The 13,392-nt window shown below is 41.9% G+C and overlaps 1 protein-coding gene across 3 annotated transcripts in view; it reads right to left on the reverse strand.

The window, feature by feature from the left end:
* LOC124615258 (serine protease svh-1-like) overlaps positions 1 to 13,392 on the reverse strand; it is a 451,576-nt gene that overhangs the window by 419,376 nt on the left and 18,808 nt on the right. The window lies entirely within an intron of this gene.

Consider the following 13,392-nt stretch of genomic DNA (forward strand, 5'->3'; position numbering starts at 1 on the left):
GTCACCCGTTGGGATTTTTTGTGATCTATCAAAGGCTTTTGATTGTGTAGATAAGCTCAAGTACTGTGGTATGAATTGGACAGTGCTCAAATGATTTAAATCATACCTAACTGGAAGAGTGCAGAAAGTTGAAATAAGCAGATGATGTGAATTACCAAACGAAAGCGCTGGCATGTTGATAGACACACAAACAAACACAAACATATACATGAAATTCAAGCTTTCGCAACCAACGGTCGCTTCATCAGGAAAGAGGAAGGAGAGGGAAAGATGAAAGGATGTGGGTTTTAATGGAGAGGGTAAGGAGTCACTCCAATCCCCCCCCCCCCCCCCCGCCCCCCACACACACACACCCCTTCCCACTAACACCAACCTGTCAGAACTCCGTAGATGGGAACTTGCCCTTCAATATATCCTCTCTTCCCGTTACCCACCAGGCCTCAACCTCCGCTAATTTTAAATTGCTGCTGCTCATACCTCACCTGTCATTCAACAACATCTTTGCCTCTGTACTTCCGCCTCGACTGACATCTCTGCCCAAACTCTTTGCCTTTACATATGTCTGCTTGTGTCTGTATATGTGCGGATGGATATATGTGTGTGTGTGTGTGTGTGTGTGTGTGTGTGTGTGTGTGTGTGTGTGTGTGTGTGTGTGCGCGCGAGTGTATACCTGTCCTTTTTTCCCCCCAAGGTAAATCTTTCCACTCCTGGGATTGGAATGACCCCTTACCCTCTCCCTTAAAACCCACTTCCTTTCGTCTTCCCCTCTCCTTCCCTCTTTCCTGATGAGGCAACAGTTTGTTGCGAAAGCTTGAATTTTGTGTGTATGTTTGTGTTTGTTTGTGTGTCTATCGACCTGCCAGCGCTTTCGTTCGGTAAGTCACCTCATCTTTGTTTTTTATATATATATGATAGTATAAGTAATCCTGAACAAAAAATGTTGTATGACCATAGGACCAGAAATGCTTCATTAGAGTGGTATGGGTATTGAAAGGAATTTTAATTCTGCAAAATTGATGTGTACCATGTGAACATATACGCAATACAACTGGACCGTAATGTAATTTTCTTGCAAACAATGCACGGGTTTGTTTACACTATGCAACCTACCACTTATTATGGTCATGTGACATACGTAGTACAGTCATCCATTGTTTGCGCGGTTGTGTTGTGTATGCCACATTGTGTAGTGTACCGGCGACAGATCGGTTAGCTGTGTAGTGTATGGTGTTAACTGTGTTCGTACAAGCGCTGCTAACAATGCCACACATCTACAGTAATCAGGAATATGCAGATATGGTGTATGTTTATGGCTTCTGCAACAGTAGTGCTACCACTGCAAGAGAAGAATACCACAGGCACTTTGTGACTCGACGATTACATGATCATAGGGTGTTTACCAAAGTGTTTATTACTTTGCGTGCAACAGGCTCTCTTCCAAGTAGACATTTTTGATCCGAGCATGCACATCAACAAACTTTGCAGGAACAGGAATAAATTATCACAAGTGTTGGGTGAAGTCCCAGTACAAGCATATGAAGAATGTCCCTGCATATGAATGTCCCACAGACACGTGTATGGGAAATATTACATGCAGAAAACATCTATTTCATGTACAATGTGTCCAAAATCTCCATGTTGACAACAATGTCCAATGACTTCAATTCTGTTACTGGTTAATTTAGAATAGTCATTTGCTTCCATACGTACTATTCACTGACGAAGCCCAGTTTTCATGACATGGAATAAACAACACATGCAATAATCATCTATGGTCATGGGAAAATACACAAGCTTCAGTTGATAGCAATTTCCAAGTTTGTTTTGCCATAAATGTTTGGTGCGGCAGGATCGGTAACCTTTTGATAGGTCCATTCATTATCAATCAGCAGTTGATGGGAGAGAAGTACCTGCATTTTATGGAATATTCATTTGTGGAACTACTGGAAGACGTTCCTTTAACCAAGTGAACTGGAATGTACTTTCCATATGACAGTGCCCTTCCTCATGTTACCTCACGTGTGAGGGACCATCTCAACTGCACCTACCCTAATCACTGCATTGGCCTCCAAGATCACCTGACCTTACACCTTTAGATTTCTGTGTATAGGTTTGGATGAAATCAGAGATGCACAAAGTGAAGATAAATACACGAGATGAATTGTTTTGTCGCATCATGCACGTTGCTGAATTGATTAGGAACCAACTACAGGCAACTGAACAAGCAACACAACATGTTATCATTAGAGCACAAAAGTGCATTGATGTTCATGGTGGGATATTCAAACCTGTTCTGTGAACTGTACAACATCTGTACGATATGTGTTAAAGCTGTTTGTAAAAGATGTGGTATGTCTTTTTCAACTGAATACATGTAACATGCATGTTGTAATGCATTATGTATTAAAATGCAAACTAAATAAACATTATCTAAAAATGTGTAACATAACTGTACTTCTCTGTAACATTGTTTTCAAGAAAATCATGTTAAGGTCCATTTTTATTGCTTGTACGTTCACATTGTGCACATCAGTTTTGCAGAATTAAAGTTCTTTTCAATATCCATACCTCCCTAATGAAGCATTTGCGGACCTATGTTCATATAAATTTTTTTTTTCAGCATTACTTATACTATCACTCTGTAAAATATTGACCTATCCTCCCCAAACACCCTATGTGTGTATACTTTCGATTCGATGTATTATATTCCAGGCTAAAATGTATAAAAAGAAATTAATTTGTTACAGTTGATATGTGCAGCTAAAATTACTCTTCTTTTAGAAATATTTGAAACTACAAAATATTGGAATATTGTGAGTACTGCAGAATGTAAGTAAGAGTAAGCATGCCTCTGATAGAAACACATGCGTTTTTTAGTTTTGTCAATAACAATGTAATTGTTGTTATGAAAATGGAGATTGTGAGGTCAGTGTGATATAGAAGAATGGGATACAATAAAAGAAAGTCATGGCAACAGAAAGTATTTTATCAATTATTTAGATCAGCTGGGACCCACAAAACCAAATTTCAGCCTCAAGAACGTACCTCTAGATGTGAGAACTGCAGCCAACAACAAGAGAAAATGAGGATTAGTAAAAAGTTTTACTTTCGTATATCTTACGCTTCTTGAAGCTTTTGAAACTTTTGCAGAGACAGAGAAATTTAATGGTGATATGTGGGAGGGCAATATTACAGACTCTATCACCAATCCAGCTCTCACATATCATTAGAGCTCCAACAGAACCCCATATATGACAGCGTTATCAATGACAAATCACATTCCAGGCTATATCAGAACCTAATACTTCTGGGAGGAATGCTTGCAGAGTCTACCTGCACAGATAGATTTTATAAAGTTGATTGTACTAGGGAAAAATGCTCCGAGACAAATAAGTAACTTGGATGATGTTTGCCATAAGGATGGGAACCATTAAAAAAAAGCATCCTGACAACTTATGTATTGTTACATTATGATTTATGAATCACAAGATAGACTCGCACACTGTTTGCTACAGAGAAGAAAAAAGAGCTATGGTCAACCCAAATGGCCAATACCAATAATGTAATGCTGGTCTTTTTACTCATACTATCAATCAACACACTTAAAAACACTATTGTGTGTGTGTGTGTGTGTGTGTGTGTGTGTGTGTGTGTGTGTGTGTGAGTGAGTGAGTGAGTGAGTGAGCGAGTCAGAGGGGGGAGGGGAGGGGGTGAAGAGAGGAGATGAAGTGACGCTCTGTCATCCAGCAGAGTACTTTTGAACTCCACCATTGCTTCAGCTACCAGTATAGCTGTTTCATCTATTTCCATGTTAAAACTATAAGCATACAGCATGTTTTATAAATCATTTTACGTTCTGATTGTCCTTTTTTAAATAGAGTATCGAGGTAGTAGATCCTACCATTATTGAATACTCCATTAAAAGTACAGTCTCCCATGTCATGTACACATCCAGCTAAAAATATACGTATTTTAATTTTAGGAGTCATGACCAGAAAAGATGTCACATCCAGTTCACCTTAGGAGTAGATACTCAGCAATTTTAACAGGTCTGCTCAACAATGTCTTCTATATGTATCAGGGAGCATAATTTATTCTATATCACAACCAACCAGACCCTTTGGAGATGCATAGTTGTTCTTTGCTTTGTCAGATTTACTCTCACGAGAACTTTCTGTACTGATTTGCTTACGACGAATAGACAGTCATCTGAATGTGCTGCATGGAATACCACCAAGATATACAATAATACTACTATCAGGACCTTGTTTTGTAAATGTTCATTAGTCCAGTTTGGTGCGGGTGGATGTGCTTCCACCCAGTCATATATACATTTTTTTCCATATGTAAGTGTACAAGTATAAATGTGCTCTTATTGCTGTATGGATAAATATATAAAAAAGTGAAAAATGTCAAAAATTCTGTGAAAAATGCTATATAGTGACACAGGATATCTGCATTTATTGTAGATTGAGGTCAGAATGTGATGCAAACTCTGGATCAAAGTGTCTGGACCGATCTTTTGGATGGTTTCCTAGAGAGCTATGAGGATGACTGTTCTATTAGAATCATTGCACAATGTGGTTCCTAATTGACTGAGATATGTGCTAAAGGTTGAGAAAGAGAGCTCGTCGTAGACGTATAGGAAAAAAGTATACAGATTTTGGTGCTATTTATACAGAGGAAGCGATAGACATGATATCATGGATGTACTTAGAAGAAATTTAAATCATTATACAGGTGTGGTAATCATTTGAGAGAAGCTGTAATGAGTACATGTAGGAAGAGTAGTGATACCATTTATACCGATTGTGTAACACCAAACCATGACTTCTGCATGGAGGGAGACTGCCAGCAAAACAGCAATGTGATTGTGTACAACAATAAGACAGTTGGAATAGCCTGTTTAACATGGATAACTTTCTGCTGTAGAGTGAAGGTATAATAATAAATTTATGTGTCAAATCACAAGCCTAGATATGAACAGAGTCATTGGTAGCAACCTTATAGATTTTATAAAGTGTCCAGACATGTGACTGTGAGGATCTTTTACATCCTCCTTGGGTAAGAACATTGTATTAAGCTTATTAACTATGTTCTGTCTGCATACATTTTATGGAGATTCTTAACACTGACTCCGACAAAGACGGGGAAATATTACACAGAAATACTATGTTACAGCAGTATAAACATATTTCTCTCAGTCAAGAACACTGTTCTCCGCAATACCATCAGATAAGGATAGGGCTGAATTAGGACTGATAACCACAAACAGTCTAACCCTCAAGTCATAAGCAAAAGAGTAAATATATTGCTCAGACATAAGCCATTCTCCATTAAAGAAATTAAGCCTTTAAATGCAGTTGACGTATTGCATGTGCAAAAAAGAAGAGTGAAAATGGAAGAGATTGAGGTGAAGAATGCAGAACAGAAGAATTGCCAATGACACCCAGGAAGGTGTGGAAGATTTTAGCAATAGTCCTATGGTGGAGATATGACACAGAATAAAAATCACTGAATGCTCTCACCTAGAATAACTGCAGGAAGGGACAGAGCTAATTGTTAAAGTCATAAAACATATTTTTACAGGAATCTGTGTGGTATGTCCCGGCTATTGTTGTAACTAAATCATCAGGGATACAGTAATCATATACCACTTACCAGTCCGTACCTCATCACTACTGGGTGTGGTAGGTCATGCCCATCACTACTGAATCACCCATTGCCAACAACAGCACTACCTGCCATTCTGCGAGCACTTCCTGTTAGAGTCCACAGATTGTAAAAATATTTGAAAAATTATTGCTTTTAAACCAAGTTTCTTTTTCAATACACTGCTGGATATCCCTCATAAGTAAATTAGTGTGCTGAAGAAACAAAGTATTTCCCCACTCTCAATGTGGAAGAGATTGGATGAGTGTCCGTTCATCAGACACGTTACAACCAGGGGTCTGGTACACTCTACTGAATCACGACTGTGAGACATGGTTGTTATTTACAATTTTTAAAACTATCAAAAGCATCATCTTTCACAGAGGTTTTTCCTAGTGTGTTAAGAATATGAGAAAATCTTGTGAGAGAAGTTCTGATAATACAGAGGGAGGCCTAACTGGTGGTGGTATAGATTTCTATAGGAGGAAAAGTATTGAGTAGAGACATATTAAGTGGCTGAAAGTGTAGTGACCCTATATGACAAAAAGTGCTTCCATCTTTACCCAGATGTTGTTTTCTGCCATCATTATGAATAATCATCATCCTGTGTTTACCACATGCACACGAAAGATGAAATGAGAGAGGGAAGTGGCAAATATTAAGAGAGGCTAATATGAGATCCTAAATGCATCATTCCAGCTGGCTATGGTAGATATGGATGTTGTGTGAAGAGTCTCATATGTGCCTGACAATCAGGTCAAACAATCAGTTATGGAACTGTACCCCTATACTTTTAATTATTTAATGTGTGAAATATGCATTCCAGATTGACCTCTACAATAACAATGAAGTGTCAGATATACAAAATTACTAAGGTAGACTGACATGGGGAAAACCCAATGCCATCTGGAGAATTAATGTAGATATAACTGTGTGGAAGCATGTCCATCTCCAGCAAACTGGTCTGATAAAGGGTTAGAAAATGTGGTCCTGACAATACATTATGGTCTATATCTTGGTAGTATCCCTTGTTGCTCATCCAGATGACTGGCTATTTGTTGTAATCAGAAAGTTCTAGTGAGAGTAAATATGAGAATGCAAAGAGCAACTATGCACCTCTAGAGGGTCTGGCTGGTTGTGATATAGAAAAATTATGCCTTCCTGATATGTATAGGAGACATTGTTTGTCAAGATTACCTATTAAAATTACTGTGTATGTATCTCTAAGATCATTCTGGAACTTGGCCACTGAGGATGAATTGGTTGCGATGTCTTTTCTGATTATGACTTCTAAAATTAGAATACGTAAGTGTTACATTTTTAGCCGGGTATGTACATGATGTGGCTTCAGCTTCCAGAGGCTGCCGACTCAAATATATGTATGAGGGAGAAATTTGGGTAAGTTACACCAAACAATACTCCCATTTTGTAATAGTTCATTTATTCACCTCTTTACACATGCAAGGCTTACAAAGAACTGCCATGGCGGCACTGAACAAAGATAATGTTTAGCTTAGTTCAAAGACGATACTCAGATCGATTCTGGTGTTGACCTCATCGGCGCCATATAGCCCCCCCCCCCCCCCCCCCCCCGCAGTACAGAATACTCTTGAGAGGCCGGGGGGGGGGGGGGTGACTATGGTGTCGGCAAGGGTGGCCCGCTGAAGTCAGACCACGGACAGCTTGACAGCGTCGTCAGGGAGCTGTGTCGGTAAATGACATGAAGAAAGGTTCGGCCACCGAACCTGGAAGTCGTTGAAGTGCACCGGGCGTCGCACTGGGCATGCTGGTCATGCGGTGACGGGGTGGCTGGTGGGTTGCGGGTGGAATGGAGCGATGACGATGAACGGAGCGATGAACACACGAAGCATGTCCAGGTCAACGTCGGGCGAGAGGGGAACACATTTCACCGGGTGGCAGGGAATGGCAGAAGTTGTGTCATGAGCACCAGATGAAGGGAAACACATGATGAACAGTGTGTCATTGTGTAGTATTATAGAGATGTCATGGATTATGTCCGGGGGGACAGGCATGAACACCTCGAGCGAGGGCACGTTCAAGATGGGGGAGGCATGAGAAACCTCGACAGGGCGAGGCAGGCGACGGGGGAGAGGTCAAAGGGACCGGAGAAGGGCCCGGTGGTGAGGGCGTGATCGTATGCTGAGGAGATTGACCTGTGAACAAAGCAGTTCCAGCCACGTGGCAGGAATCCACATCGTAATGCACGGATTGCGGTGTGGCAAATCGTTGTCCTGGCGGCGGTAGGTTCTCCAACAAAGCATTTGAAGAAATCGGCATTGGTCCTGCACAGAACAGAGATCTGTAAGAGGTAACTGCACCGTCGATGAGGGAGTGCACATGTGGAGGGAACAAAGGCATCAGATAGCCGGAGTCATACACACTCCTAACCTCACTTATTGTTGCAGGCTCGAAAACGTCCGGCGAAATTGGCGTAATTGTCAAGTGAGAGGCATCGTGTACATCACACGCAACACGATGCATGTTGAACACAAAATCGAGCATTAGGCGTTAGGCTGAAGTCATTGTTCGAATGCGCAGAGGCCACGGACACAGTAAAACGGTGAAAACGGAAGACGTTACAATTCGGGGTCACCAGTGAGGGAGAAGTTCGGGTCGGTTACACCAAACAATACTCCCATTTTGTAATAGTTCATTTATTCACCTCTTTACACAAGCAAGGCTTACAAAGTCCTGCCATGGTGGCACTGAACAAAGATAATGTTTAGCTTAGTTCAAAGATGATACTCAGATCGATTATTTTTGACAAAGGCCTTGTCGGGCAAAAGCTTATATTGTGGCAGTCTTTTTGCTGTGCCTAGCTATGACTCAGCATCTCTGTTACATGGTGAGTGGCAACTGTAATTTTCATAATATTGTCATGGCACCATGTGCCACTCACAAAACCAGAGCTATAGAGAAGAAACTGTCTATTTTCCCTTACATTACATTGACTCAATGTTGGATTGCAATAGTGTTTTCAAGCTTATTGATTGATCCTACAAATAACAAGCCCAGCATTATATTATTGGTTTTTCCAGCAACCTTATAAACCATGTGGGCTGTTTATAGCTCCTTTTTTCCTTCTTCATAGGAAACAGTGTGTGAGTCTGCCTTGTGATACACAAATCTTACATATGTTGTCAGAATGTATTTTTTCACCTACATCTACACAGATACTTCACAAGCCACCATACAGTATGTGGTGGAGGGTGCCCTGTAACACTACTAGTCGCTTCCTTTCCTTTCAATTTGCAAATAGAGTGAGTGAAAACTGATTGTCTCTATACCTCCATATGAGCCCTAATTTCTCACATCTTTTCTTTGTGGTTTTTATGCACAGTGTATGTGGGCAGCAGTAGAATCATTTGGCAGTCAGCTTCAAATGCTGATTCTCTAAATTTCCTCAATAGTGTTTCTCAAAGAAACATTGCCTTCTCTCCAGGGACTCCCATTTGAGCTCCCAAAGCATCTCCGTAACACCTACATGTTGTTCAAACCTACCGATAACAAATCTGGCAGCCTGCCTCTGAACTGTTTCCAAGCCTTCCTTCAATCCAACCTAGTATGGATCCCAACACTTGAGTAGTACTCAAGGTTAGATTCCACCAGCATCCTATATGTGGCCTCCTTTACAGGTGAACCACTCTTTCCTAAAATTCTCACAATAAACCATAGTTGACCAATCACCTTCCCTACCACAGTTCTCATCATATCACTTTGCAACGTTACACCCAGATATTTCAACAACTTGACTGTGTCAAGCAGGACGCTAGTAATACTGTATCCAAACATTACAGGTTTGTTCTTCCTAGTGATCTGCATTAATTTACATTTTTCCACATTTAGAGCTAGATACCATTCATCACACTGTCTGTAAATTTTGTTTAAGTCATCTTGTACCTTCCTACAGTCACTTAACTTTGACACCTTATTGTACACCATAACATCATCAGCAAACAACTACAGATTGCTGCCCACCATGTCTGCCAAATCATTTATGTATATAGAGAACAACAGCAGTACTATCACACTTCCCTGGGGCACTCCTGATGATACCCTTGTCTCTGATGAACACTCACCGTCAAGGACAGCATACTGGGATCTACTGCTCAAGAAGTCTTTGAGCCACTCACATATCTGTAAACTTATTCCATATACTCATGCCTTCATTAATGGTCTGCAATGGGGCACCATCTCAAATGCTTTACAAAAATCTAGGAATATGGAGTCTGGCTGTTGCCCTTCATCCATAGTTATCATGATATCATGTGAGAAAAGGGCAAGCTGAGCATCATGGGCATAAGCTTCTCAGTCTAAAGAACATTTGTTATATGCAGACTGAAAATATGTTCAGGGATTCTGCAGCAAACTGTAGTCAGGAATATTGATCTGTAATTTTGTGGGTCTGTTCTTGTATCATTTTTATATGCTGGAGTCACCTGTGCTTTTTTTAGTCTCTTGGGACTTTATGCTGGGCAAGAGATTCATGATAGGTGCAGGCTAGGTAAGGGGCCAACGCCATAAAGTACTCTTTGTAAAGCGAAACTTGGATTCCATCTGCACCTGGTGATTTATTTGCTTTCAAATCTTTCAGGTGTTTCTCTATGCCAGGGATGCTTATTACTATGTTGTCAATGTGGGAGTCAGTCCAGAGACAAATGATAGTATCTTTTTACGATTCTCCTTTGTGAACAATTTCTTGAATGTGAAATTTAAAGCTTCAGCTTTCTTTTCGCTCTCTTCAACTGCTACTCCAGACTGAATGGATGCCTTAGACCTGCTCAGCAATTTTACATAGGGCCAGAGCTTTCTTGGTTTCCCTGCCAGATTTTTTAAGTCATGATGGCGGTTGTTGTTGTTTGCTTCACGCATAGATCTTTTCATAGACACATGAATCTATACTAACCTTCACTTGTCATCATTTGTGCATTCCCTTTTGAACTGAGAGTGCAACAGCCTCTGCTTCCTCAGCATCCTCCAAATTTCAATATTAAACCACAGTGGGGTGGAAATCCTTTATCCACTTACTAGGCACATAACTCTCCAGACCATGATCTGCTTAAACATTGTCCATAATTCCTCTAAATCCATCTTACTGGAACTAAGTGATGTCAATTCACTGTCTAAGTGAGATGCTGACAGCTGCTTATCGGCTCTATCTAGCAGAAATACTCTCAGAGTTCTCTTTAATGGTTCCCATCATGATGGCAAACACAATACAAGTTATTTATTTGTCTCAGAATGTTTTTCCCTAGTACAATCAACCTTACAAAATCTACCTGTGCATGTAAGCTCTGCAAGAATTCCTCCAAGAACTCGTGGTGGTTATCGAATGCAAGAGTTGACCACCTCATCTTTGAGAATGAACTTCTTTGAAAACTGTTGATCTCAGTGTGTTCCGAACTATGTATTCGAGCGGATGTGTTTGTACTGACATGATCAAAATAAAGTTAATTCATTATAAACGAGCAAATACTTAATGTTGGGTTTGATATTACCATACGTAACATCTCGATTTCCACACTGGTGACCCCAACGCTCACAAACACTGCTTACGATGCCAGAAATGTGTACTGGAACATCGCCATGGACAAACAATTCAGCAACCCTTTGTCGGATTTCTACGTCCATCGACATCGCATCGCACCGCATCTGGATGCAGTGTACAGGAAGTGTAATTAGTGTGTAAATTCCTGACTCTTGTGTGAATTGTGCTTTTTGGTAACTTTCATCACCTTCTCACACATCGACAATGCGACTGAGGTGCACACATTGTCCATCAAAACCCGCTCAATGCCTTGGTAATTTCACTTCCAGACAGTGCAATGCTCCTTTGCCGATTAATTTGGACAATTTTGACTTGCTTTTGTGCAATGAATTAACTTTGTGCAGTGCTTTGACATTGGACAATCATGCCAAACAATGGATTGCAATAAACAGGGACTATGTTGCAAATCCCAGTTCACACAAACTCCAAACTACGGCTGAATCGCATGCCTGGTCGAATTCACAAACACCCGTCATGGCTACCGTGTCTTCCACGCTGCGTGCAAATTCGTTCGACCCGGTATTGAATAATAACACCACATGAACAATTTCATCAAGGACATCCTACCAATCAACGACAATGCACCAATTACACCGACGACAATGCCAGCTGTTTCTCAGTGCAACACTAGACATGCCACGCCTCCCTCTACGCAGCACCCGAGCCGCATCGACTCTGCTCGACCGCTACCGACAGCGACATCACGGCCACTGCCTGCTGGCTCACTGACCTCGACCCAGTCAAAACAAACAGCTGCACAACATACGATCCCTGCCACAGCCACCGCACCCACATCTTGTCAACAACTCGCCGACACTACGCACACTTACCCCCCAGCCGTTCAACTACTCGATCGCGCCCGCAACTTGTTCACCCAACCCAGAAGACGATTTCAGCCATATCAATGCTTCATACAGCAGTGAATGTGTTCTCACTCCGCCGCCACCGAGTACCGAGTTTCACATTCGCAATCGCACACACGATCTCTTCTACTCAAACTGTTATGTCAATACTGTGCCGCCGACCTTGTCTTATGCGCCAGGTTACCCTTTGATAGAGACCCCGTCTTACTCAGTGATACACAGCAGACTGCTTCACAACATACATTTTCGCCTGAACAACTGCGACAGCTATGTCAGCAAATTGCGACATACAACTTGCTGGTACAAAATCAGTTACACATGCTGCAGCTGACACCAACCGAGCACGACATGCAACAAGATGCTCCTGTCATTGTTCCGCCTCCGACTGCTGATGATCTTTTGGCGTTACTACCAGCTACAACTAATATCCTGACGATCACGCTACATGGATCTATGTCCCAGATGTCACAACTGTCATCATCAGGCCGCCTCAAGTGGAAATTCTACGTTACTGATGTGATACAAGCAACTTATTTACGCCGCTGCCACCTTTCCTTGGTAGTTCCAGACACTTTGTTTCTGTACCATGGCATAACCAGCCGCATTCCAGTGCCGCTTGCTTTGCCGCCCTCTTCACTACCTCCACAATGTGTGACTAGCACATTTGCCATTTCTGCTTCAATGAGTGAGCATCTTTCTGCTCCAACACACGACTGTGCAGCAGTTTCGCGCTAGCAGCTTGCAGCCTTATGACTCGACCGCAGCGCCAACAGCGACAGCACACACACACAGCTCCAGTTCCATCGAACTGTGTTGCCTCTCCACCACGGACCAGTAGTTCATCCACTGATTCGACTTCTTCACGTTCACATTACGTCTCATCGCCTTCCTGCTCCGACCACGGTTTCGCCTTCCACCACCTCTTGCCGTCGCCATGCCTCATGCACTGGGCTCACGGCCATGCCCCCCAACCTTCGATCATGGCTGTTTCGCACATCAAAACACTGACACTGTCAACTCCACTTGGAACATCCTGCCATCTACCGCTGTAACACACTCACCATCCAGGGACTCTGAGGTGACGCTTCTGTCTACACCAAAGTCATCCACCGCCAAGGTCAGTCATGTGCAGCTTGCTGTTTTATCCCCTGGTGCGACATCAAGCGCCTCTATTACTCCACCATTACCACGTGTGTTGCTCATCTGGCATCTCTTACGCAACCTGTTAAGCCACAGCATGCTTGCTCCTTTATGTCATATAGCCAATAACAAACTGTTACCAGACACGTTGCACTTACCGCGGCGCTC

The sequence above is a fragment of the Schistocerca americana genome, chromosome 1 (genome assembly GCF_021461395.2).
Source record: "Schistocerca americana isolate TAMUIC-IGC-003095 chromosome 1, iqSchAmer2.1, whole genome shotgun sequence".
In the NCBI taxonomy this organism is placed as follows: Eukaryota; Metazoa; Arthropoda; class Insecta; order Orthoptera; family Acrididae; genus Schistocerca; species Schistocerca americana.